Genomic DNA, 27703 nt, shown 5'->3' with positions numbered 1-27703 from the left:
CCAACAAGCGAGGAAAGCTTGCTAGCTATATTTTGCCAGGTGATCATGTTTAAACTGATGACCTAGACACTTGCATGTAATCAGAGAACAAACAAATATGCATGAATAAGCTAGCGAACCTCCTTGGCTGCTATGATAGCCAGTTAACGTTAGCTAGCTAGATAACATTAGCCAGCATAAGACAAATCAAATTTTATTTGTCACATACACATGGTTAGCAGATGTTAATGCGAGTGTAGCGAAATGCTTGTGCTTCTAGTTCCGACAATGCAGTAATAACCAACGAGTAATCTAACCTAACAATTCCACAACTACTACCTTATACACACAAGTGTAAAGGGATAAAGAATATGTACATAAAGATATATGAATGAGTGATGGTACAGAACGGCATAGGCAAGATGCAGTAAATGGAGACTGTAACGTTAGCTAACGCGTATGGTCAGTTCATGCACCACAATATATCATACTTTCTTACACAAAACACAGAGTGCTAAAGTTAGTTACGTTAAGTTTCAAATTACTAAACTTTGGGAAACTGCCACACTACTCACATTCATTTGTATTGAACAGACCAAGCTACAGTAAGACGAGGTAGACATATTTCTGGCAGGACAAACACAGCAGTTAGCTATGCTACATTTCCTCAACTAAGAACAAGCAAGGCCCCAAGACAAACTATAGTCGAGAAAACAAATCACTTTGTTAAGAAACCATAAACTAGCTATTGTAAAAGGTTGCGTCAATCGAATCTGGTATCAGGATAAAATGTGATTCAAAGTCACCGAATATACTTTAAGTATTTTTATTTAACATAACTGTATCACCACGGTAAAGCAGAGAACTGACTGAAATAGTACAGACATCTTCTTTTATACTGTGACAGATGTAGTTCCAACTTTAGAGTTGGCCTGTCACAGTAGAGGCTTAGCGTGGTTTAAACTTGCTAGCCTATCGGTGGTGCCCAAGCTGGTCCCAGCCTCACAGCACACAGGATCCAGATATCCGGAAGTGTTTGTTGTGAAGCTTGAGCTGATTCGTCGGTGGCTACACTGCTCAGTTCCTGTTTTCTTGTTATTCAGCAGTCACGCTATGTTTTGTGATTAACATGTCCTATTTCTATAAGGCATATATTTTTGTTAAAAAGAGAACAAAACCATCCTTCACACTATGTTGAACTGCATATAGTCAATGGTTGAACCCCAAACACACATGTAAACAGAACCTCAGTTGTGCATGCTAGCATCAGACAATTTACCAGACTCGACTGACAGCATTGCTTTTTCAAACATGTTTAATTTAATTTCCGGCTCCCTTTCCTGCCTTCGTGTTGTTATTTTAATCCACATTTGTGCTGACTGGTCAACACAGTGTCAAGTTACTTTTCAGTGTGTTCCCAGAAAATCTGAAGTCGCCATCCACAAATAAAAAGTAGTCAGGGGATGCAGATGCTGCACATGGTGCATCCAGGTAAAACCAATGGTGGAAAAAGTACCCAATTGTCTTGAGTAAAAGATACCTTAATAGAAAATGACTCAAGTAAAAGTGAGAGTCACCCAGTAAATCCTACTATAGTAAATGTCTGAAAGTATTTGGTTTTAAATATACCTAAGTATCAAAAGTAAATGTAATTGCTAAAATATACTTAAGTATCAAAAGTAAAAGTATAAATAATTTCAAATTCCTTATATTAAGCAAACCAGACGGCACCATTTTCTTTCTTTTTTACGGATAGCCAGGGGCACGCTCCAACACTCAGACATAATTTACAAACGAAGCATGTGTTTAGTGAGTCCTCCAGATCACAGGCAGTAGGGATGACCAGGGATAAGTTTGTGAATTAGACCATTTTCCTGTAATGACTAGTTTTGGGTGTCAGGGAAATGTATGGAGTAAAAAGTACATCATTTTCTTTAGGAATGTATAAGTAATAGATAACTAAAATATAAATAGTAAAGTACAGATACCCCAAAAAAAGTATTTAAGAAGTACTTTCAAGTATTTTACAATATTAGAATCATTGATTGCTGGCTTGACCTGCTATGTGCAATCAAAAAAAAATGTACGCTTGCTAACTTGGTTAGCTACTTGATGAAATTAGTCTGTTTTCAACAAATCAAGTGTTTTAGACAATTGTATTTTTACCAAGCAAGAGGAATAAATGTGTAATCAGTACTGAGTGAGAAAAAAAAAGTATAATTTTTGAACGAACGCTTCCAGACTGTCCATTTAAATGGTCTGTCGAAGTCAATGTGTTAAGAACAGGTTTCATAATGTAATGGAGACATTTGGACCATTCTTTAATTCATAGTTTTGACAGCCCCCTCCCTCCCGTCACACATTTATTTACATTTATTAAAAGAGCCTTTGGGTTTGTGGAGAGGCAGGCAAGTGACAGTGAGTGTGGTGTTGTGTACTACTGCTTGCGTCTTGCTAGGACGGTGGAGAGACCAGCTCTCAGACTCTCAAGGAAGAGGTCATTGCCCTCATCCGTGAGATGCACGCCATCTGTACGGTACTGCCCAGGGACACACTGCAGGGTGGCGGATTGTGGGCATGCGCCTGTCAAGGAGAAATGCAACCAGCTGGTTGACAGAGCACCAGGCCATCTCTGTGCACTTGTTGATGTTCTCATCCCACTGGAACATCCAACTCCTCTGCTGCACAATGTCAGAGTAGACCACCGTTGTCCCGGGAACATTTGGATGACTACCTCCAAATCAGTGTGCATCTGACTCACCAGGGCTGTCCCCTTTGTGTGCCAAGTCGTTTTCACCGAGGTAGAGGACTACGATGTCATGGGGAGCAGCAGCACAGGCACTCTGCTGGCACAGAACATGGAGCAGTTTGCCCCACTTCATTCCTTGCTCTCCGAGCCACCTAATGTGACAGTAGTCAAGGGAGAGGTTGTGATGCTTTCTGACCGCCCTGGCATGCTTCTCCAACCATTGGATTCACAAATTCCCAAAAAGCCACAGTTTTCATGCTGACATTAGTATAGATGTGTAATAAATAGAACGTCATTCCAATTGAAAAATATCATACACAGATTCCTTTCTTCCTCCCGTTCCAGGGCAGCTTTAAATGTACAATTTAGACTTGCAAGGACAATAAACAAGTTTCTGTATGTTTCAAAAAAAATTATAGACAACATTCCCATTGAAGCACCAAGTCTAATCTGTTCTACCTGTTGTATTTCTATGTGCATGGTTGTGAGGTGTTATCTTTGCTCTGAGAGGATCTCCTGTCAGACTTTCACTCTCTCCCTTATCTCTGATATCTCTCATTTCCACCAACAACTCATAAAATGACTCATAAAACGATGAATCATCACCATACAAGAAAATTCTGGTTATATTCACAATTTTTTTTAAATTGTATTTTCAGATTACTCAGATTTGTCTGATATAGTTCAGTTGAAATAATTAGCAGATCTGAATTGATTTGGCGTAGGCTACTAGCTAGCAGCTAACCAGCTAGCTGTCTAGGCGTATATGTAGACCTACTAGGCCTACATATATCTGATTAATTTTTTACAGGCCGGAATCATCTTATTGAAGAAGATACAACGACCTAGCTGAGCCTTTACAGGTAAGTTAAATACAGTCAGTAGTAGGCTAGTATGTCAGTTTCACCCGCCCAGACAGCCAACTAATATGCAAACAGACCAGTGGTGAGCGACTGATAATGAGCATTGTGAAAGACGAAAGCATTAGTCTATGCTATTAACACATCACGGCAACGTTAGCTGTCATCCAGTCAGAAATTATGTTTGATCCGTTTTACTTTAAATGGACAAAATCAGACTCTTAGATTGCAGCAAACCATGCTGCAAATGTTTCTCCTTGTCAGTTTCATGTTTCTTATTTTCTGGCACCACTTTCCAGCATTCGAGAAGCTAGGAAATTTGTCAGGCTGGCCCATGTGGAGCTAACAAACAGCTTATGCCGATTAAAATGCACGCAGTACACATGGTACGTTGCACACTATCAATACTTAAAATGTATGTTGTGTTCCAAATCTGTTAGTACTCTCACCTTTTTCATATTTATACTGCCATTTGTAAATGAGGACGTGTGCTATTTTACTGGAGTTGGACAGCTGTGCACAGCATTACTTAGGACATTTGTAGCTGAAGTTTTGTATTCAGGGATTTAGAGCACCTTTCCAATTTCAGATTTGTAAATATGTTTATCATTTTAAGGGTTTTGTACTTGTCTAATGACTTTGTATTTTACAGATGTTTCTCAGCAGTTTGGCATTTGGCATTTGTTACAGTGTTTGTATCATGAGTTATGCAGTTTTTTTTTTGTTTAAGCCCAGCAATACACCATCTGATTCTACTCCTCAGCTGTTAAGCAAAACCTCATCTGTTCATCGAGACCTTGAGTAGTAGAATCAGGTGTGGTAGAACTGGGCATGAACCAAAAAAAACTGCGTAGCTCTTCAAGAGAAATTGTGGCCATCCCTGAATTGTTTGGCCAGAATGTGCTGTCTGATGAATGTAAGTTTGGTTGTAGATGTTATATGTTGTATTAATTCACTTTTGTTTGGAGTTAATTCAGTACTAGGCCTTTCTTCAGTTAACTTTAAAGTACATTTTCATGTAAATAGTTAATGGGTATATGTTGAAGATTTGTGCATTTTCCAGGAGCTTGCTCGATTGCCTTGTTAAAATATATCAGGGAAGTATTTTCCAGTTTACTCCATACTGGCTTAAATGGGTTTCTGGTTTTTCGCTTCCCTCTGGAAAATCAGCTATAACATGAAATAAATACTAATAACTACATTATTACTGTTGCATTATTGTGTACATTTACTTTAAAATATTGCTGTGTACAGCACTTTGAGATGTCAGCTGATGTAAGAAGGGTTATATAAATACATTTGATTTGTATAATAATGTTGCATAATCACCTCACTGGAAACACTTATCTCCCTCACTAGCTTTAAGCACCAGCTGTCAGAGCAGCTCACAGATTACTGCACCTGTACATAGCCCATCTATAATTTAGCCCAAACAACTACCTCTCCCCCTACTGTATTTATTTATTTATTTATTTTGCTCCTTTTCACCCCATTATTTCTATCTTTACTTTGCACATTCTTCCACTGCAAATCTACCATTCCAGTGTTTTACTTGCTATTTTGTATTTACTTTGCCACCATGGCCTTTTTTTGCCTTTACCTCCCTTATCTCACCTCATTTGCTCACATTGTATATACTTATTTTTTCTACTGTATTATTGACTGTATGTTTGTTTTACTCCATGTGTAACTCTGTGTTGTTGTATGTGTCGAACTGCTTTGCTTTATCTTGGCCAGGTCGCAATTGTAATTGAGAACTTGTTCTCAACTTGCCTACCTGGTTAAATAAAGGTGAAATAAATAAAAACTGTAAAAACCATATCAATTAAAAACAAAAAACAATGTTTTAAGTGAGAAGTAGGCATTGGTCTGAAGCCGGAAAAATAAAAACAATTCACATGAGCACCACATTACCTACTCCACCCATGCTCTACCAAGGTTTTCCAGCACACAGCTTTGACCTACTAGAGTAATAACTATGTTGGTATTGTACTTCAAACAATGTGTATACAGGTTGCTTAAGATTAAAACCTTCTCAAACAGCCTAATTCATACTCTTGAGTGGAATAATGGACTTTACAGTGTCCTGCTATTAAAATTATATATTTACAGTGCATTCAGAAGGTATTCAGACCCCTTCACGCTCAGCATTCAGGCCAAAGAGTTCAAACTTGGTTTCATCAGACCAGAGAATCCTTTAGGTGCCTTTTGGTAAACTCCAAGCGTGCTGTCATGTGCCCTTTACTGAGGAGTGGCTTCCGTCTGGCCACTCTACAATAAAGGCCTGGTTGGGGGAGTGCTGCAGAGATCGTTGTCCTTCTGGAAGTTTCTCCCATCTCCACAGAGGAGCTCTGTAAGAGTGACCATCAGGTCCTTGGTCACCTCCCTGACCACGGTTCTTCTCCCCCGATTTCTCAGTTTGGCTGGACGGCTAGCTCTAGAAAGAGTCTTGATGGTTCCAAACTTCTTCAATTGAAGAACGATGGAGGCCACTGTGTTCTTGGGGACCTTCAGTGCTGTAGAAATGTTTCGGTACCCTTCCTCAGATCTGTGCCTTGACACAATCCTGTCTCGGAGCGCTACAGACAATTCCTTCAACCTCATGACTTGGGTTTTGTTCTGACATGCAGGTGTGTGCCTTTCCAAATCATGTCCAATCAATTGAATTTACCACAGGTGGACTCCAAGTTGTAGCAACGTCTCAAGGATGATTAATGGAAACAGGATGCACCTGAGCACAATTTCGAGTCTCATAGCAAAAGGTCTAAATACTTACGTAAAGAAGGTATTTTGTTTTTTTATTTTTTATACATTTGCAAAACTTTCTAAAAACCTGTTTTCGCTTTGTCATTATGGGGTATTGGGTGTCGATTGATGAGTTTAAAAAAAATATTGAATCCATTTTAGAATAAGGCTGTAACATAGAAAAAGTCAAGTCATCTGAATGCTTTCAGAATGCACTGTATATACTGTATTGTGATTATGAATGATTATGTTGTGCCATTTGAGTAGAGCACCTTCACCAAGTCGTCATGAAGAAAGTGCCCCCTTAAACCATATGAATATATAAAATGTCATTTGGAACGTGTTAGAGTATTGTTTATGATATTGTAAACATACTGTACTTTAATAATAGGCTATAATGTTTAATGGGTGAATTGAAAAGTATTTTGTCATCTCTGCTTTGCCGTGCCCCATTGAATAAAAATGACCAACAATTTTCTTTCTTTACAATTTAAACACATTGTCACACCAGCCTTCGCTTTGGCTCCCCCACCTGTCCAGCTCAGACATTCGGCATCGCCGGCCTTCTAGCTGCTGCCAAACTTGCTGCTGGCAAACGCCCTTCACTCATCAACCCCGGACTTGTCTCGTCATCATTACACGTGCTTCTACACCTGCATTTCTTGCTGTTTGGGGTTTTAGGCTGGGTTTCTGTACAGCACTTTGAGATATCAGCTGATGTACGAAGGGCTATATAAATAGATTTGATTTACACACACCTGGTTCCAATCCCCACTCTATCCCTGTATATATATACTCCCTCTGTCATTTGTCTTTGTCAGTCATTGTAAATGTTTCTGTTTTCCTGAGAGGAATCGCTCGTACTATTTTCCTGAGTACTTGATTAATTTTGCACTTTGGTTTTCGTCCAGCTTTTTATATATAGTGCTTTAATAAACTCAGTAGGTCTAAACCTGCGACTGCCTACTCCTCTCTACACTTGTGACACATTATGCATAGACAATGTAATTGTTGTGGTAGTCTTAGGCAAACCATCTTCGTTATCACAGTGGCACCACCAAGTGTATCTGGCATTGGACTTGGTAGTACTAGTTGTGTGTGTTTTAAGATAAGGAACCCATCTCCTGCTTCCAGACGTTTCACCACCTAGATTACAAGGGTTGGATTTGCACCAAAAAAATGTAATGTCAGTGTTGCAGAAAAATTCTTACACAGGGACACTCGAAGTCAATCTTAAATGAATCATTGTTTGTCGGCTCGCTGGAGAGGTTCCAACCAACTCAATGCACCATAGTACACATGTAAATCAGGAGCTCTTCCTGGGCAGACCCAACAGTTGTCTTATATGTGACTATACACAGACAAGTTATATTTGCATGATTTAGCCTTATTTAATTCATCATTACCATTTTGTTTCATTCATGTGACAGACCAACACCTCACAAGGCTTCTTCTCTCTAAGCTGATACCTTGAAACTGAGATATCGTTCGTTCATTCTCAAAACACGGTCTGGGCATACAGCCAAATTGCAGCCACTGATATTGAGGATTTGTAAAGTCAGCCACTTGCATGAACACCGAAATTGGTTAGCAGAACAGCACAAACATTAGAATTCCCATTACATCAGCACAAGGCGTGTACAAAATCTAGTATAATGATACGCCTCATATACATTGTCTACTGGTATCGTTTTTAAATTGAAAACATATAGCTGAACAATATGTAAAAAAAAAAAAAGTGTGTGAGTTAAGCTATTCTCTGCTTCAGATGCACAATGTCAAGGGGTGCATTGCAAATGCCCATAAGGCTGATGCCATCATAATGTAGGCCAGTGGTTCCCAATTTCGGTCCTCGAGTTCCCCCAACAGTACAGTTGTACTGTAGCCCTGGACAAACACACCTGATTCAAATTGTCAACTAATCATGAGGCCCTCAATGAGTTGAATCAGGTATGTTTGTCCAGGGCTACAACAAAAGTGTGCTGTTGGGGGTACTGGAGGACTGGAGTTGGGCTGTTGGGGGTACTGGAGGACTGGAGTTGGGCTGTTGAGGGTACTGGAGGACGAGTTGGGCTGTTGGGGGTACTGGATGATTGGAGTTGGGAACCACCTCTGTAGGTCTATGGCTGCATTGGCGTTGCATGCCATTATCAGATGCAAAATGGGTTTACATGGCTGATATCCTATAAAAATAGTACCAATCAAATAAAACTAATTGGAGAGCTTATGACTGAACAAAAAGGTCAAGTTCATTTGAGAATACAACACAGACATACAGACAAATTAGACACAGAGTCCATTCCCCTTTTTATTGCAGGATTGTGATCTGTGATTAATAAACATCAACACGAGTTCATCTTGAATAATAGTTAAGTTTTAAACTGTTTTTTATTGTTAACTTAACTTCAAAGAATCAACAATTTTATATAAGTTCAAAGTGTACAAGTAAGTTAACGCATATGTAGAAGTTCAAAATGTTAGTAACAAGTAGGCTATTATTAGTAAAATAATTTCAGGTGAACAAAAAAAAGTAAATACCAGAGGTGTCCAACCTCGCTCCACTGATCACTGATCTACTGGTGAGCAGACTTCTGTTGCAGCCCAGCAATAGCACACTTGATTATTAACTAATTCGTTTTGATACATTGAATCAGATGTGTTAGTATTGGGCTGGAACAGAAGCGTACACACTCAGCGGGGTTGGCATGCTCCAGTTGTAATAGGTTTATACATTGTGTGACTTTTACTTGTTAGATACTTGTTAGACATTACTGCATGGTCGGAACTTGAAGCACAAGCATTTCGCTACACCCGCATTAACATCTGCTAACCATGTGTATGTGACAAATAAGATTTGATTTGATTTGAAATTGTATTTTTGTTCACAAAATTTGCTAACATAGGTACACATAATCCACGGCATACAACAATGTTCATTTACTCTCTTGGGACATTCTTTGTGACCTCTTCATCTGCAGACAGGGTTTCTCTGTATATGAGGACAGAAAACATCACAAAGAAGCAGGCTGCATTATACTCAAGTTAGACAGCCTTGAATATTATGTTTCTATATCTCTCTGTCCTCAGTTTTTCTCACTAGGGACTGGAACTGGGGAATAGTTTCATAATGTCCTCCCACAAAAGGTACCTGCCTTATCCAGAAATGTACCTGCCCTATCCAGAGTAGCCTACTCTTCCTTATCTGACAGCTGGAAGTGCTAGCTAATCCTTTCACCCTCTTCCATGGCTGTTAGCTAACTACCTACAGTCGTGGTCAAAAATATTGGCACCCTTGCACTTTTTTCAAGTGACTCAGTTTTCCATAAAAATAAGTTGAAATTGAACAAAGTATTTGGTCTCCACAATTCTGTATTGCACTGTTAATACTACAGAACCATTGTTTTTTATTCAGAACTTAATATATCCATTTAAATCATAAAAAACAGAAATGGCATTGAAAAAAATATTGACACTCTAGACTTAATTTATTTGGTCAAAATAACTGCAATCAAGCGCTTCCTATAACCATCAATGAGCTTCCTGCACCTCTGTACTGGAAGTTTGGCCCACTCCTCTTGTGCAACCTGCTCCAGTTCTCTCAGATTAGAACGGGGCCTTCTCCTAACTGCTGTTTTCAGATTTCTACACAAGTTTTCAATGGGATTTTTTTTTTTTTTTTTTTTTTTTTTTTTTTGGGGGGTGGATCAGCTTAATATTGCGGAAAGAATGTTGCTTCCAATGTAATTGTCTGCATCATTTCCAATCCCCCATATTTTTTTGGGTAAATATATATATCCATTCACGTATGCATACATATACATACACATACCTACATAGACATACATACTTTTTTAAAGAGTATACCTTTATTATTATTCCCCGCAAACCCTACCACCGATCCCCCAATTGGAGTAAACTGATAAACATTTCTGTTTTTACCTTCAATTTATACATCTTATACACATTTTACAGACACAGTCTACTTTATAATAGTTCTCTCTTGTTTGTTCTTAGTCCTTCCTCTATTTCTGTTGTCCATCCAGTTTGATTTCCACTTGTAACTGTGCTATTTCACAATAGCTCCGCACCTATACACATTTCACAGATCCCGTATGCCCTACATTGTTTATCTTGTTATTAGTCCCACCCTTCAGCTCCACTCAACCTTTCCCATCTATCTTCCAACATCATCCATTTCGGATTTTTATTTGCCATATATTTTTCAACTGTGCTGTGATGCTTCACAAAAGATTTGAATCTTCCTATTCTCATAGCTTCCACGGATTGTAAATTAAAAATAAACATTTTTGCTAAAATAATTATTATATTATTGATTGATTGACTATGGCTTTTCAAATCCCCCAGTATTGCTATCTGTAGCGTTAGTTCTACGCAAATGTTGCAATTCTTCAACCATTCCTGGACCTGTGACCAAAAACGAGCTACATGCGGACAATACCAAAATAAATGGTCTAATGACTCTGCCTCCTCACAGCAGAATCTACAGAGCTGGGAAGATTGTATCCCCCATATATATAACATTCTATTAGTTGCAAGAATTTTGTACAATAATTTAAATTGAAAAATTCGAAGTTTTGAATCCGGCGTTGTTTTGCGTATCAATTCATAAACCATGTGCCATGGAATGGGTACATCGAAAATCTCTTCCCAACTATTTTGCAATTTATATGGCACAGCTGTAAGTTTTTTGGTCCTTAAATGAAATTGGTATATGTTTTTATTTATCACACTTTTCTTTAACCATTTATGTTCTTTAATATAAGGCCGACATACAAGTCCCTTACTTTTATCCCCTTCCACCTGCCTCTTCCATTTTTGTGGTAATGCCGCAATTAATTGGTTGTAATTTTGGGTAGAGCAGACATTTCCATATGTCTGTGTTAGCTGCATGTGTGACATTACTCCACCAGTCCTATTTATGATATCATTCACAAAAATTATACCTTTTTTAAACATTTCTTCGATAAATACAGTTTTTTTATCAATTACTATATTTGAATTTAACCACAAGATTTGTTGTACTATTTGTTCCGTCCTTTCAGGTGGATTAAACTGAAATTGCAACCAACTTTCTAAGGCTTGTTTAAAAAATAAAGATATTTTGGAAATTATTTCCTTTTCAAGCAACCGAAAGTGAGCAGGTGTAATCTGAATAAAGGGAAAAAGGCCCTTCTTGAACATAGGATGAGACATTCGTACCAATCTACTAGAGAACCAGTTTGGATTTAAGTATAACTTTTGTATGACTGATGCCTTTAGTGAGAGGTCTAATGCTTTAATATTTAATAATTTCTGCCCTCCGAATTCATATTCGTTATATAAATAGGCCCTTTTAATTTTATCTGGCTTGCCGTTCCAAATAAAATTGAATATTTTTTGTTCATATAATTTAAAAAGCAGGTCACTAGGTGTAGGCAAAACCATAAGCAAATAGGTAAACTGTGATATGATTAAAGAGTTAATCAGGGTGATTTTCCCACAAATAGACAGGTATTTTCCTTTCCATGGTAGCAAGATCTTATCTATTTTTGCTAACTTTCTATAAAAATTTATTGGAGTGAGATCATTTCTTTCTTTTGGGATTTGTATACCGAGTATGTCCACATCACCGTCAGACCATTTAATTGGTAAACTACATGGCAATGTAAAATGTGTATTTTTTAGTGATCCAATACGTAATATGGTACATTTATCATAATTTGGTTTTAATCCAGAGAGGATAGCAAATGTATCTAGATCCTCTAAGAGGCCGTGGAGAGTTTCTAGTTGTGGTTTTAAAAGAAAACATGAATCATCAGCGTACAATGACACCTTAGTTTTTAGGCCCTGGATTTCTAATCCCTTAATATTAATGTTTGATCTAATTTTAACAGCTAACATTTCGATGGCAATAATAAATAGATATGCCGATAGTGGACAACCTTGTTTTACTCCTCTAGATAGTTTAAAACTTTCTGAGATGTAGCCATTATTTACTATTTTACACCTAGGGTTACTATACATAATTTTTACCCATTTTATAAGAGATTCCCCAAAATTGAAATATTCTAGGCATTTATATATAAACTCCAGTCGTACTTTATCAAAAGCCTTTTCAAAATCAGCTATGAAAACCAGGCCTGGTGTCCCCGATATTTCATAGTGTTCCATTGTTTCCAGTACTTGCCTTATATTATCTCCAATGTATCGTCCATGTAAAAAACCTGTCTGATTAGGATGAATAATATCTGACAAAACTTTTTTTATTCTATGCGCCAAGCATTTTGCTAGGATTTTTGCATCACAACACTGAAGTGTAAGAGGTCTCCAATTTTTTAAATGGACTGGATCTTTATATATACCACTTGGGTCCTGTTTCAGTAATAATGATATCACACCTTCTTGTTGCGTGTCTGATAATCTATCATTTATATAGGAGTGGTTAAAACAAGCTAATAATGGTCCTTTGAGTATATCAAAAAAATGTTTGTATACTTCCACTGGTATGCCATCCAGTCCTGGAGTTTTCCCATCCTTAAAGGCCCCAATTGCATCAAGTAGTTCCTCCTCTGTAATTAGGCCTTCACATGAGTCTTTCTGTACAGATGTTAATTTTACATTATTATTAGGGAAAAAATCCATACAATTAGTTTCAGTTAGTGGAGATGGAGGAGCCTGAAACGAAAATATATTCTTAAAGTACTTTACTTCCTCTTTCAAAATATCATTTGGTGAATCATGCGTGACTCCATCATTTGTAACAAGTTTTAATACGTTTTTTTTGGTAGCATTTCTATATTGACGATTGAAAAAGAATTTGGTGCATTTTTCCCCATATTCCATCCAGTTCGCTTTATTTTTGTAATATATTACACTGGATCTTTCTTGAATAAGTTCCTCCATTTCTTTTTGTTTTTCCTCTAACTTATTCTGTGCCTCTATGGTACCGTTTTTATTGTTATCTAACTGTACTGTTAGTCCTTCAATTTCCTTTGTTAATATGGACTCTTTTGATCGAAATTGCTTTTGTTTTATAGATGAGTACTGAATTGCATGGCCTCTAAAGGCACACTTAAAAGTGTCCCATACAATATGGGGATCTGCTGTACCTATGTTATGTCTAAAAAAGTCAGTTATAAATTCTTCTGTCCTAGTTCTAAACAATTTATCATCTAGTAGGCTTTGATTAAATTTCCAATATCCTCGCCCACGTGGAAATTCTGTAAGAGTAATATATATGCCAATTATGTGATGATCCGACCGCATTCTGTCCCCTATCAAACACTTTTTAACTTTTGGTGCCAGAGAGAATGATATAAGAAAGTAGTCAAGGCGACTAGCTTGATTAAGCCTCCGCCATGTATATCTCACTAGGTCAGGGTATTTAAGTCTCCATATATCCACTAATTCCAATACATCCATGACATTCCTGATTTCCTTAAGTGCCTGAGGGTGATAGTTTGTAGTGTGATTTCCTTTCCGGTCCATAGAGGTATTTAAGACCGTATTAAAATCTCCCACTATAATAATAGAGTCTAGTGTTGCTTGTAGAGTTGATACATTCTTATATATATTGTCAAAGAAGCTTGGATCATCATTATTCGGACCGTATAGGTTAATAAGCCATATATGTTTATTGTCCAATAACATATTTAAAATAATCCATCTACCTTGAGGATCTGTTTGGACAAGTTGCACATTTGGATCAAAGTTATTATTAATTAAAACCATCACCCCTTTTGAATTTCTTTGTCCATGGGAGAAATATATTTTGCCCCCCCAGTTCTTTTTCCACAAAACTTCATCTAAAACTGTCGAATGGGTTTCCTGTAAACAGTAGATATTATAATCCTTCTCTTTTAGCCAGGTAAATACTGATCGTCTTTTCTTATTATCTGCTAAGCCATTACAATTGTAACTGGCTATACTTATTTCACCACTTACCATAATGAGACACACCTTTCAATTATTTTTATCAAAATATATGTTTGTAAACGTCCTATTAAAAAGTAACATAATGATTGAGTGTCTATATAGTTGTACCATGACATTTGCATCTCCACTAAGCAAACCTCCAATTGGTCCCCACTATTCCACCCGCCAAAAGCCCCCATCTCGAGTTGGGTTGTCATCCCAATGCCCGGCAGACCACCCCCGACCCCCCGCATCGCACAGCCCCGGACCGACTGGGATCCATCCTTCGAAAAGTGCACACAGCACCATCCACCGAACCGAAGCAGATCCATTGCCAAATGCATTTCCATCGCCCTCACCTCGATTTTTATTACATATTGCTGTGAATCATCCTCTATAGTCCCTAACATCTTTTACTTCTTCCTTCGCAACAGTTGTGGGATACACACATACACCCACACACATTCAGCCCTTACCCCCACACAACCATAAGCTCACCCTCTCAACAATTGCACCATCCCAGAGCCCAACTCAAGATGGGTCATGATTTACAAATGTACTTGCAGTTGCAGCTGCATGAGAAGGCCTGCAAGACCGCGCAAAAAATGAGCATAAATGTAGAGATTTATTTACCATTGTCACATCCTAGATGATGGAGGTCAAATGTACACCTTCTTCCTGAAACACCCACAATACGGTCATCCATTTTGACCATGTTCCCAAGCATCTCCATGCAGTCCGATTGGTTTCGTGCCACCAGGGGCACAATAATATACCCCCTCTCTGAATGTCCGAGTGTGACCCCCTCCCCATGGGTTACTGCAGCTAGTGTTGCCAGCACTGCCACTGCCTGGGTGGGGGCACCCCACCGGAATCCCCACCGGCTAGGTACAAGGTCGTCAAGGTTCTCATTAGCAGCTTTGAGAATTTCCTTGTTTATTATGCTCTCCCTTTAGGGGGCTTTGGCTTTGCAGGACCAACCCTGCCAAGCAGGCTCAGAATCTTGAGGGGGCAGTGCTGCTCATGGTCCCTGTCCTCATTTTGGCTGCATACAGACCGTTTACAGCATGCACATAAAACAGTTAGGGACTTCTCCTTAGTATCTGGGCCATTCATGTGGGTGTCTAGGGTATAGGGCCATGGACCGTACCATTAAAATAGGATAATAAATAATTAGATATAATTTATTTTAAAAATGTAGTTCCCCATGATAGGACAATAAATAAATAAGACGTATAATTCATTATAAAAGTATATCCATCATTTGAACAACATTGAAAGCCCTCTCATACCCGGCCCACAGCAATACACTGGCTCTGGGATATGCAACTATTTCATTACTCACTCACTCGACTTTCCAAACATAACAAATAAAAATAAACACACACCACACCATCCACACATACTGTGCCTTCTGTTTACTTAGTTTTTATCTTCACTATGTAGAAATAGTGCTTGTGTTCAATTAGTTATATGTGAAGATTTATAGAAAAGCTATATTTTGTATTGTATTGTTACAATCAGTAACCGGGCTTGAATTGTGTTTATTTTCCTCATCTATGAGAACTTTGTAATTTTTAAAATAACCATGGAGTAATCTTTGTGTCTCTGAACAACTGGTTATCAATATATAGTTTATCCACGACGAGAGCTACTCGTTTCGCTTTTAATCTATTTTCTTTGAAAATTGGATACAGAACTTTGCGCCGTTCTGCAATTTCTTTCGGAAACTGATCATTCATGCCAATTTTGGTCCCAGCAAGTCTTTTACCCAGGCTTTTAACCATTATTTTATCTTTAAATGAAGCAAATTTGGCAACGATTGGGCGTTCGTACCTCTGCCCTCTCTGTCCGAGGCGGTGTACACGTTCAAGTTGGATCTTATCGATAACTTCGCGTGGAATCTGAAGCGCTGCAAAAAGGAACTCTCTAACTACAGATTCAGGAACCTCTCCTTCTTTCTCTTGGATACCTGTAAGTACCAAATTCTCTCTCATGGATCTAGTTTGTATGTCCAGTAAGCATTCTTTCAGAACGTTGTTCTCCTTTTTAAATTCATTCATTTCGGTTTCAATCTTATTGACCGTCACTTTTAGCGCGTGTGTTTCCTTCTCCAATGTCGCAGCTTTTTCATCACTCATCTCTAGGCTTGCCTTCAAGTCTTTTATATCTTTACTAACTAATTCAAGTATACCCAGTTTGTCATTTATTGATTTTAACAGATCGGTTTCGACCTTTACCATTGCTGGTGTTGAGAATATTAGATCATCCGTGTCGGTTGAGGAGTCACGTTTTCGTTTTTGATTCGGTTCCCCTGTCTTATTCTCCGTCATGTTTGGGTGTTGCTTGTTTTCGTAATATTTGTCGATAAATGTCTCTAGTCTTAGGATTTGTTTTGTGTTATTATCCAGATTGAAGGTTATCACCCACCAGATTATTTAGTGCTAATATTTTAGTCTAATTTAGCAGATATTTCGAATATTATGTTTTATCTTGAGGTGCTCTACATAACTTCGTTCAGTCCGCCATTACCTTTACGTCCGCCGTCTACGTCCTACGTCCTCCGCCGTCTACGTCCTACGTGAATTTTCAATGGGATTTAGATCTGGACTCATTGCTGGCTACTTCAGAACAGTCCAGCGTTTTGTCTTGAACCCTTCCTGGGTGCTTTTTGAAGTGTGTTTGTGGTCATTGTCCTGCTGGAAGACCCATGATCTTCAACGTAGACCCAGATTTCTGACATTGCGCTCCAAAATACCTTGGTATTCACCTGATTTCATGATGCCATGCACACATTCAAGGCACCCAGTGCCAGAGGCAGCAAAGCAACCCCAAAACTAAACCCTCCTCCATGTTTGACTTTAGGGAAGGTGTTATTTTCTTTGAAAGCTTCATTTTGTTTTCTGTAAACATAGAGATGGTGTGCTTTACCAAAAAGCTCTAATTTGGTCTCATCTGTCCACAGGACATTCTCCCAGAAGGATTTTGGCATGCTCAGGTGTGTTTTGGCAAATTGCAGTCGGGTTTTCTTATGTCTCTATCTCAGCAGTGGGGTCCTCCTGGGTCTCCTACCGTATAACCCCCTTTCATTGAGGTGGCGACGGATGGTGCAAGTTGAAACTGTCGTACTTTGTGTCTGAAGGTCAGCTTGAATCTGTGTGGCAGTTGACCGAGGTGCTTTCTTCACCATTCGAACAATCCTTCGCTGCAATCTTCCATCAAGTTCTCTCTTGCGGTCACGTCCAGTGAAGTTGACTACAGCATAGGCCTTAAACTTCTTGATAACATTATGTACGGTGGAAACAAGGACATCAAGATCTCTGGAGATTAACTTATAGCCTTGAGATTGTCCATGCTTGGCTACAATCTTGTCTGGCCTCCTCAGGTAGTTCTCTGGTTTTCTTTATTTTGTCCATGCTCATTGCAGTACACACAGTGATACAAAATAGGAGAATGAGTCCTTTTCTCTATTCAAACTGGTTAAATACTGCACGCACCTTCAACTCACCACAGGTGAGTTCAATTCTAAAGTAAATGAGAATCGCCTGCTTGAAATCTAATTATTTCTAACTACTTCTAGAAGAAGCCAATAATATTGTCCAGGTCATTTTAGGATTTCTTTGTGGAATTAGCTAAGATTTAGTCAATTATTCCGAATGTGTTTTTTTTTTCTCAACTGCACATCGAAGACATACATATGTGGACACCAAAATATGTTTTAATTTCAACAGTTTTCTGGTGCATTATTTGAAAAAAGTGCAAGGGTGCCAATTTTTTGGGCCACGACTGTACCTATATGTCAGTGTTGTCAGAGATGGTACAAAAGGTAGCACATCGTTGGAAAAATTGAGCATGTGAGAGCGATAAATTATATATTTAATCAAAACTGTTGCCCCTACAAACTAATTATTTCTGAAAGGTGACAAGTCTAATGGTTCACTTTATGGATGCTGTAGTCTTGTTCTTATCCAACACCTAGATATTGAGTTAGGTCGGCCCATATTATCATTTTTTCCCGCTAATGCTAATGACCCTGTTAAAATCCGGTATGTGGTTCTCGGTTCTCATGACCAGAGGTGAGGAGTGTGTTGTCCAATCAAGTGGATTTGCGAATTTTCATCGATTTTGGTGTCATATTGGCTTAGATATGATGATAGGGAGATTTGAATTTAACATTGCGCTTCATCCAATGCCATACTATGTTAGCACCGACCAGTGTAATAACCAGTGGCGATTCTAGCAGGTAAATCTTGGTGGTAGCAAAGCCACAACACAACACTAAACAATACATTGATTGCACTATACCATTGCACTATACCACTACCACCACCTGGCTATCAGCGGAGCCTTGTCTGGCAGCAAAACAGTTCATTCAGCCTCATTTACTGCCTCATTTACTCAAAACATAGCTGATATGGCTGACTTGCTTAAACAAATGTGGTTTCTACTGACAATTGAGATGTACAAACTATGGCATAAGTGGATGACAAGCGGATAAGAGGCAATCCGTAATTTCGATTAAGACATTAATGAGCGAACTAGGACGGACGTAGTCAATATAACTTTGTTCAGCACTTTTGAAATGTACAGCGACAGGGCCGTTCTTAGTGTTCTCCTTGTACATCAAGTCAGAACCATAGGATAAATAAAGGGGGCATATAAGCAGACAATGAAAGCTCTTACAATATTAAATGATTACATTTCTCAAAAACAGGTTATAGGCTACATGTGCACCACTATTTTGTCATCAATGTCTGGCATTCTCTGGATTTATGGTGCTTTCAAGACAACTGGGAACTTGGAGAAAAAAAAGGTTGAATCATGATGACATCAGTGATCTTTAGGCCGTAGCTCTAGAAAGAGGCCGGGGGGCTCTATTTACCCGGGTTGCCCGAGTTGGATGAAAATTTAAAACTTATTTTCCCAAGTTCCCAGTTGTCTTGAACTCACTAAAGTCAGATTTTGCAGTTCCGTGTTAACAGTTGTTTTGAGCACGGCACAAGTCATGCTTCATTGACAGCATGGCCAATGTTGAATGTGTATAATTTTAAAATAGGAAAAGAGACCCTTAATCTTAGACTTGTGACCACACAGCCACTCCACTGAATAGCTGGCTAATGATTGATTTGCAATGCTTGCAGTTAGCCACTGATTCCTTCCAAACCACTCATTGTTGAATTTGCGATTTCCAACTTGTTGTGTAATGTTTACTTCCAATGGCCGATGAGCACCGATACATTTAATCTATAATTTCTCTTCATATGACAAGGATTAAATAGGATTTGCCAGTAGATTGTCGACTTGATTCATATTGATGACTGCTAGCTAAGAGTTTGAAAGTATGATGTTGACATAATCAATCCAATCAAAGCAACTGTAGATATAACGTAATTTTATCTGTGGCCAATGACCTTGAGCCTTCTTGGATGGGCACTTCTAATGTAACTCTATGGCAGCACTCAAGGGGCTAGAATTGTAGAGCTCTACCCTTAGACTTGGCAGTGACGTAGTGTCCCTATAAGTAACAAAACACTGAGCCAATCACGGCGCAAAGCTCCGTATTTTCTGCTGGCTTGCCCCACCGCCACAGAAAGCACTGAGCTAGGCTGAAACACCTGCATTTTGGAGCTGCATTACTCAAGAAAACAAAAAAAGACCATGTTTGTATGCGGCTTTATTAACTCAATGATATATTTATTTTTTTACATTGTTTGCAAACTGATATGTGAAATGTATTAATGCCAAAATAACATGCAAAACAGGCAAGCCCCCCAAAAATGTGGGGTTCTGCCCCACCTGCCCCGAATGACAGGTCGCCATGTCACGACTTCCTCCGAAGTCGGTTCCTCTCTTTGTTCGGGCGGCGCTCGACATTGCCGGTCTTCTAGCCATCATCAATCCACTTTTCATTTTCGTTTTGTCTCGTCTTCCCAAACACCTGGTCTCAATTCCCTCATTACATGTTGTGTATTTAATCCTCTGTTCCCCCCCATGTCTTTGTGCGGAATTGTTTATTGTAAGTGCATATTTACGTTTTCTCTGGTGCGCGACGGGTTTTGTACCCATTTGTTTGATGTTCTGGTTTCCGGTGGTTTTATGAATAAAACTGCACAGTTGATTCCCCAGTTTTGCTCTCCTGCGCCTGACTTCCCTGCCGCCAGTTACGCACTCCCTTACACGCCACTGGTAATAACATTACCAAATGTGACATCATAACCTATGAGATTATAACCTCATTATAACCTCATCACACTTCCAGAGCTGCTGTCATTGTGATTAGTGTAGCTTTGTAGTATCCTCACCATAATACAAACCTGTCTGAAAACAAACGGGCAGCCCTGAATGAAGAGGTTTACTCTCCCACAGAGCCTTGCTGTATGCCTCAGACATTCACTCCACAAAAGCCTCAATTGAGCAAGGTAGATTTACATCAGCAGGGCATCAGTATGACTCACTGGCTAGAATAACTCTTTAAATAAAGAATAAAAACAATCTTCTCCTGTTTCACTTAGTGCACCTTTCCTTCCCTGTTGCCAGGGAGATGACCAAATGCATTCCATATGCAAGCATGCGCTTCAGTGCCCCCAGAGCACGGAACAGAATCATGTTCCATTTTAAAATCGTGAATTTTACATTTTTTATGACACAGCTGATGGCTTAAGTGGGTGAGTAGCACTTACAAGGGGGGTTGTAACATTCTAGGAAACCCTCTCTCCCTGCCTCCAATCCCTCCTGATGGATTAATTTATTTGGTAACACTTTATTTGGATAGTCCATCTGTAGATGCTCTACAGACTATCAATAACACTTCAACTAACTATCTACTAACACTAAACCCTGCTTTAACCCTAGCCCTAACCTTAATCTAGCCCTTATTCTAAACCTTACCCTAACCATAACCATAGCAAGCAGTTGCTTATCAACAGATAGTTTGTTGATAGTATGATCTGTAGAGCATCTATCCAAATAAAGTGTGACCATTTATTTATTTTGGTAAATAAAGGATGAAACTCTGGCTGTCCGTTGAGGACAAATTCAGATAAACTCCAGTTGCAATGAATGATTTGAATAATCTGTTCTCACTTGCACTTCAACTTTTAGAATCAATTTTTTTTCTAGCATACAACATTTAAATGAGTGTAATTGGCCAAGGTTTGACCTTGTTTGACTTCTGTTTGCTGGATGCATTTTTTTCCATAGGCTATTTGTTATAAGCGTGTTCTTGTTTCATAGGGTTAATACAAAAATGATGCATCACACACTGTTCTATTGTTATTTTAAGGCAGATAATACAAGATTATAGCTTAATGGGATCTGTGAAATCAGATGGAAGATAATGGGTCGCTCTCTCAAATAAATATGTGCCCGGGATGGTAAGCCTTTGCAACGTGCAGTTCATATCTATATAGCTCAAATTAAGACTACGGTGCACCCTCTTGTTACACACTGACATTGGTACGAAGAGTTGGGAGCAGGCGGTTAACCACTAATGTATGTCCGAAGGGGATATTTTACACACAAAATTGCTTCAGTAGCAACAAGTGAATGCAGTACATAGCATACAATTGAGGGGCTCCATGTTCCCATAACTATCCTCATGTGCTCTGTTAAGTCCTTCAAATTCCTTGTCTGAAGTATATTTTCATCAAATTAGGCTCTTTGGCCTAACATGGTGCACACATGTTCTGTACTCCTGACATACCATGTTCACAATTAAAGTGTAATGTGTAAAGCAGAACATACCATTATATTTCATTTCCCATGAGCAGCCCTTTACGTTAGCTGTCCAGTGGTAAAACGGGAGGTTAATAGTATCTCAGATATGAGCTAAGTGATTTAGCGCACAGACAAACTGTGCTTTTTAAAAGTAATTAGCTTCTGCTCATTGTCATCATATTCATAAGTGTAGTTGCTCTTGGAAAAAAAGGGTCAAGAAAACAAGCGCTCAGGAATCCCCTGGGGTCAGTGCCCACCAAGGCCTGGATTACAGCACCAAAGGAACCCTGGGAAGCGTATATTGATTTGGCCTGACACTGGCTGACACATTTAGCCTAGCCGCAGCCTGACTCGCAAAGGCTTCAAGCAGTTATCTGCCATATCCTCTGCGATCTTTAAAGTGCATTGAGAAATGACCTCACGCCGTAGAAGATTTATCATCACATAATTAGTTCACTGCACCTAACGGCAGATTGCGTTTGACTAATAATACGAGCTTAAAGTTCATGTGCAGAGGATTACGCTTAATTAACTTGTTAGCTTGTGCACGCTACGACGAGCATTAGCTCTTTTTCTTTTACAATATTTATATTACAAATTGTTTGGGTTCAGTGCTTGTGTGTTATGTTATGCCTTTATAACAACTACAGGGTGGCATGGCAACAGTTAAGATGAGATACTTTGACAAGTACAGCCATTCTGTGTCAAAGTGATGGGCGTTTGGAATGGTTTAAAGGTGCCGTCCTTAACATTATATCAACCATGTCGATGTTTCTTAGTTTTTTAAGGAATAGGACTTAGTACTACTTTTGTCTCTTATCACAACCTAAAAATCCTCATCAATATCATTATCTTGTTTATATTTTAAACTTCAGAAAACAGGAAGTAAGAGTGTATCTGAAAGAAACTGATGCTTAGACAAATGTGTACATTGAAGTTTATGCCAGGCTTTGCAATTGGTGCATATTCAAAGTTATTGCCTTAAAATCGGCATAGGTATTTTGTCTTTAAGAGCTGGTCCAGCTCCTAATATTAAAGATGTATCCAGCAATTTTTTTTTTTACTATTAATTTTTAAACTATATCCAAAGTATAAATTACGTAATATACACACACTTAAAGGGATAGTTTGGGATTTTGGCAGAGGCCCTTTCTCTACTTTGCCAGAGTCAGATGAACTCGTGGATACCATTTTTATTTCCATGTGCAGTTTGAAGGAAGTTGCTAACTAGCATTAGCTGCTAGCAAATAGCAATAGACTTCCAGTCACTGAGCTAACGCTAGTTAGGATTGGCTCGCGAAACTACGTCTAACTTCTTTCATACTGGACAAAAAGGCAAAAATGGTATCGACAAGTTCATCTTACTCTGGGGAAGTAGATAAAGCGCCTCATTGCCAAAATCTGTTGGCAAATCAGGGAGTTGGTCTGATGGTACGCTCTGATATCATTGGCCTCCTCCCTTGTTTGCGGGAACAATAAAGGAGCAGTTAAGGACAAAACAGGAAAGGCCCCTCCCCACTTGTGCCATGTCAGAGGACACCTGGACCACCTATTGAGATGTGCCTTTTGTTAAGTAAATCAGGTAAGGTTGGATTTGGGTAGAGGAAGCTGATCCACGAGCAGCACTTCCGGCCAATGGACTATTCCATGATAAACACATTCAGTCAGTACTCATTTCAGCTCCTATGATGAATTTACAGAACAAGTGATAAACAAAAAATGTGACCGACCGGCTCGATCATATGTAGCAAAATTAAAAATAAAAACAATTGTTTTGATATATTGGTTAAAAGTAGAGACTCGGAGGTAGAACATGGTATATCATACACTGCAGTTGAGGAACATTGGGAAAGAAATTCTGCTTTGAAAGTTGATAATCTTGTAACCCCACTTTTGAGAAAATGGCTTTTGAATGTTTTGGTACACCTACTGGAGAGCTCTTCTTTGTCTACACCCATTCAGCATCGTTCACATCCTCTTAAGCCTTATCCACACCCATCTCTTTAAGGATTCACATGTGAGGCCATGTGCTGAACAGAGTAAGGTAGTGTAGTAAACAACCAAAGATTCCACAACTAAAAGTGGTGAAAATAGTAGCAAAAATACTATTTATCTAGTCTCTGGCCTACACTACATGACCAAAAGTATGTGGACACCTGCTCGTCGAACATCTCATTCCAAAATCATGGGCATTAATATGGAGTTGGTCCCACCTTTGCTGCTATAACAGCCTCCACTCTGCTGGTAAGGCTACAAGATGTTGTAACATTGCAGCGGAGACATTCAGCCACAATAGCATTAGTGATGTTGGGCACTGATGTTGGGCGATTTAGGCCTGGCTCGCAGTCGGGGTTCATAATTCCTCCCAAAGGTGTTCGATGGGATTGAGGTCAGGGCTTTGTGCAGGCCAGTCAAGTTCTTCCACACCGTTCTCGACAAACCATTTCTGTATGGACCTCGCTTTGTGCACGGGGGCATTGTCATGCTGAAACAGGAAAGGGCCTTCCCCAAACTGTTGCAACAAAGTTGGAAGCACAGAATGTCCAGAATGTCATTATATGCTGTAGCGTTAAGAATTCCCTTCACTGGAACTAAGCGGCCTAGCCCAATCCATGAAAACAGCCCCAGACCAGTATTTATCTTACACCAAACTTTACAGTTGGGACTATGCATTGGGTAAGGTAGTGTTCTCCTGGCATTGGCCAAACCCAGATTTGTCCGTCGGACTACCAGATGGTGAAGCGTGATTCATCACTCCAGAAAACACGTTTCCACTACTCCAGAGTCCAATGGCGGCAAGCTTTACAACACTCCAGCTGACGATTGGCATTGCGCATGGTGATCTTAGGCTTGTGTGCAGCTGCTCGGTCAAGGAAACCCATTTCATGAAGCTCCCGACGAACAGTTATTTTGCTGACATTGCTTCCAGAAGCAGTTTGGAACTCTGTAGTGAGTGTTGCATATGAGGACAGACTATTATTACGCGTTTCAGCACTCGGCGGTCCCGTTCTGTGAGCTTGTGTAGCCTACCACTTCGCGGCTGAGCCATTGTTGCTCCTAGATGTTTCCACTTCATAATAACAGCACTTACAGTTGACAGGGGCAGCTCTAGCAGGGCAGAAATTTGACTAACTGACTTGTTAGAAAGTCAATGAGCTATTCAGTAAGGCCATTCTACTGCCAATGTTTGTCTATGGAGATTGCATGGCTGTGTGCTCGATTTTATACACCGGTCAGCAACAGGTGTGGCTGAAATAGCAGAATACACTAATTTGAAGGGGTATCCACAGACTTTTGTAAATATAGTGTATAGCCTAATCTGACTTTGGTGCACGTTGTGTTCTTCACATTACTGTCTCTGGTAAACACACACTATATCAAATAAAATCAAAGTTTATTTGTCACATGCACAGGATACTGAAGGTGTAAACGGTACAGTAAAATGGTTACTTGCATAGTAGCAATATCAAAAATAAAGTGTCCAGATAAATATTGTATAAATATTATTAGATGATTCTTATCCAGACACACTTGTCTAAATTGATGGGTCATGTGAAATAAATGCTATAACCACCCACCAGCCACATCTTGCTAAGTGTACACATGTTCATGAAATACAATAGATGACCGTAATCACCCCCAGACACACCTGGCTAACTTGATGGGTCATGTAATCATCTGGCGAAGAGTCTTTTGTTAAGACATGTAGCTAGCTAGATAAATAATGAATTTAATGGTGTTTTCAAGACAACTGGGATCTTGGAAAAATACAAAGTCAAATCATGACACCAGTGTTCTTCAGGGCAGAAGGTCGGGGCACTAAAAAGAGGCCTGAGTTCCCGAGTTGGAATTCAGAGTTGGATCAAAACTTTTTTTTTTTTTTTTCAAAACTATTTTTCCAAGTTGGAGCTAGTTTTTTTCCAGAGTTCCCAGTTGTTTTGAACTCACTGAAGTCGTAAGTCTGAGATTTTTATAGAGTTCCCAGTTCCCAGTTGTTTTGAATGCGGCAATAATCCCAACCCATACTACTAACAATACAAATTGATTGTCATAGCTAGCCACCAAGCATGAAACTGCAGGTAGCTAAAGCTTACCAACTAGATTCAATTTTAGCTAGCTAGCTAACATTAGGCTATAACTAGCAATGCAAATGGGTTGCTGAGATAGGAATAATATTACTACACAGATCATACATGTAACGTTTAGCTAGCAAGGCCAGCCTGCTAACGTTATCTAGTTAGCAAACAGTACACTTTAATTTGAAATTAAAACAACTTTCTGACAAAATTAGAAATGTATAATATCTCCAAATGTAGCTAGCTACACTTTCTTACCCGAATACATGGATGATCGCTTCTCCCTCTCTGTCACGGGTGCCATAGTTGCCCTTAGTTTGAAGATGTAATCTGGAGGTGTTCTATACAACAGCCTAATGTGTGTTTTCTTTTCGACTCCCTCCACGTATTTGCAATCAAACGCCAGAATTTTCTCCATCTCCTTAGCTATCATACTCTGCTTCCACCAGCATTCCACTGATTTCAAAACTTGGTCAACTTCTTCCGTGACAATAACACTATTGATTGCCATTTCAGAAGACTCTACAATGTCTGGTTCATGAACAAGTTTTTACCTAAATCAGGGATTTCCTCATCGTCTGATTCATTTTCAGAGTCAGAGAGAGTCAGCATGGCACGATCGTCCCCAAGAAAGTGGAGAGCTGTAGCAACACTTTTACAGTTCTTAATTATATTTTTCAAAAAAAGCTGTTGTAGAAGGATTACCTACACATACTGAACAGCTCATGTTATAGACGGAAGCATGCTACATGGCAGACCAATCCGAACTCATCTCTCAGCATGTCCAGCCCATCCATTATCTCAGCCTATCATGGCTAGCCGGGAAGGTTCCTGTATTTTTCCGTGGCTAAACCAACTAGGTTCATAATTTAACAATTTTATTGGTCTTTACAAATGGCATACATGTTTTTTTATTAAGGAACATGAAAGTTCACATGTTCCAGAAGGCATTAATGACAAAAACGCATTTTGATAAAAAATACATGTTTACTTTTAAATGCCTCTCCTGTGACGTGCGACATACACTTAGTTTCCTGAAACAAGTCACAAATATAATAGGTCCGCACTCCGCACACAAAGAGATGTAGGCAGAGCTTGCTTAATCTTCTGATTTTTAAAAATCAGTTTCACTGCACAGGGGGATTATATGCAGACGTTTGGCTTAACAGCCTTATAACAGTGATGACCCACAGGGCTCAGTATTGGGTCCCCTGCTGTTGTAGCTATCATCACATTTCTAATGTACTCCACTAACACTACATCATTAGTACCATTTTCACTCTCTTATCTAACACAATCAGGAGATTGCCAAGGAAAGTTGACAAAATGAACTCAATAGCACGTATGTATACTTTGCTGCGGTGGACATTACTGTAAGCCTTAGCAGCCACAGTTTAAAGTAATCTACTCAACTGGCTGGTGGTTTTACTTCATTAACTACTGTACCACTTGCTCTGTTTGTTATGTTCAGGGAAATTTAGTGCTTGATAAATTCATTTCACATGCACATTGGACCATTATACTTCCCCAGTTGATTGTAAACATCACATCTTACGATTTACTGATCTGGCTACTCTATTTAACAGGCAAATCTTGGCCAATATTTGGCTGAAACTAGCCACACCTTTGTCCTATACAGCACCCATTGGCTCCAAATGCCATCT

General features: G+C 39.1%; 1 long non-coding RNA gene across 1 annotated transcript in view; it reads right to left on the bottom strand.

The window, feature by feature from the left end:
* Positions 1-8685: 8685 nt before the first annotated feature.
* The window catches only part of LOC120049227, a 31070-nt gene continuing 12052 nt past the window's right edge, over positions 8686-27703 (bottom strand). The window contains exon 4 of the long non-coding RNA XR_005477096.1: positions 8686-9322. This is a non-coding gene — a long non-coding RNA (uncharacterized LOC120049227). The remainder of the gene's footprint in view (positions 9323-27703) is intronic.

This window comes from Salvelinus namaycush, chromosome 6, assembly GCF_016432855.1.
Source record: "Salvelinus namaycush isolate Seneca chromosome 6, SaNama_1.0, whole genome shotgun sequence".
Lineage (NCBI taxonomy): Eukaryota > Metazoa > Chordata > Actinopteri > Salmoniformes > Salmonidae > Salvelinus > Salvelinus namaycush.
Note: the sequence above shows the minus strand (reverse complement) of the source record. Positions and strands in the feature narration are given on the sequence as shown.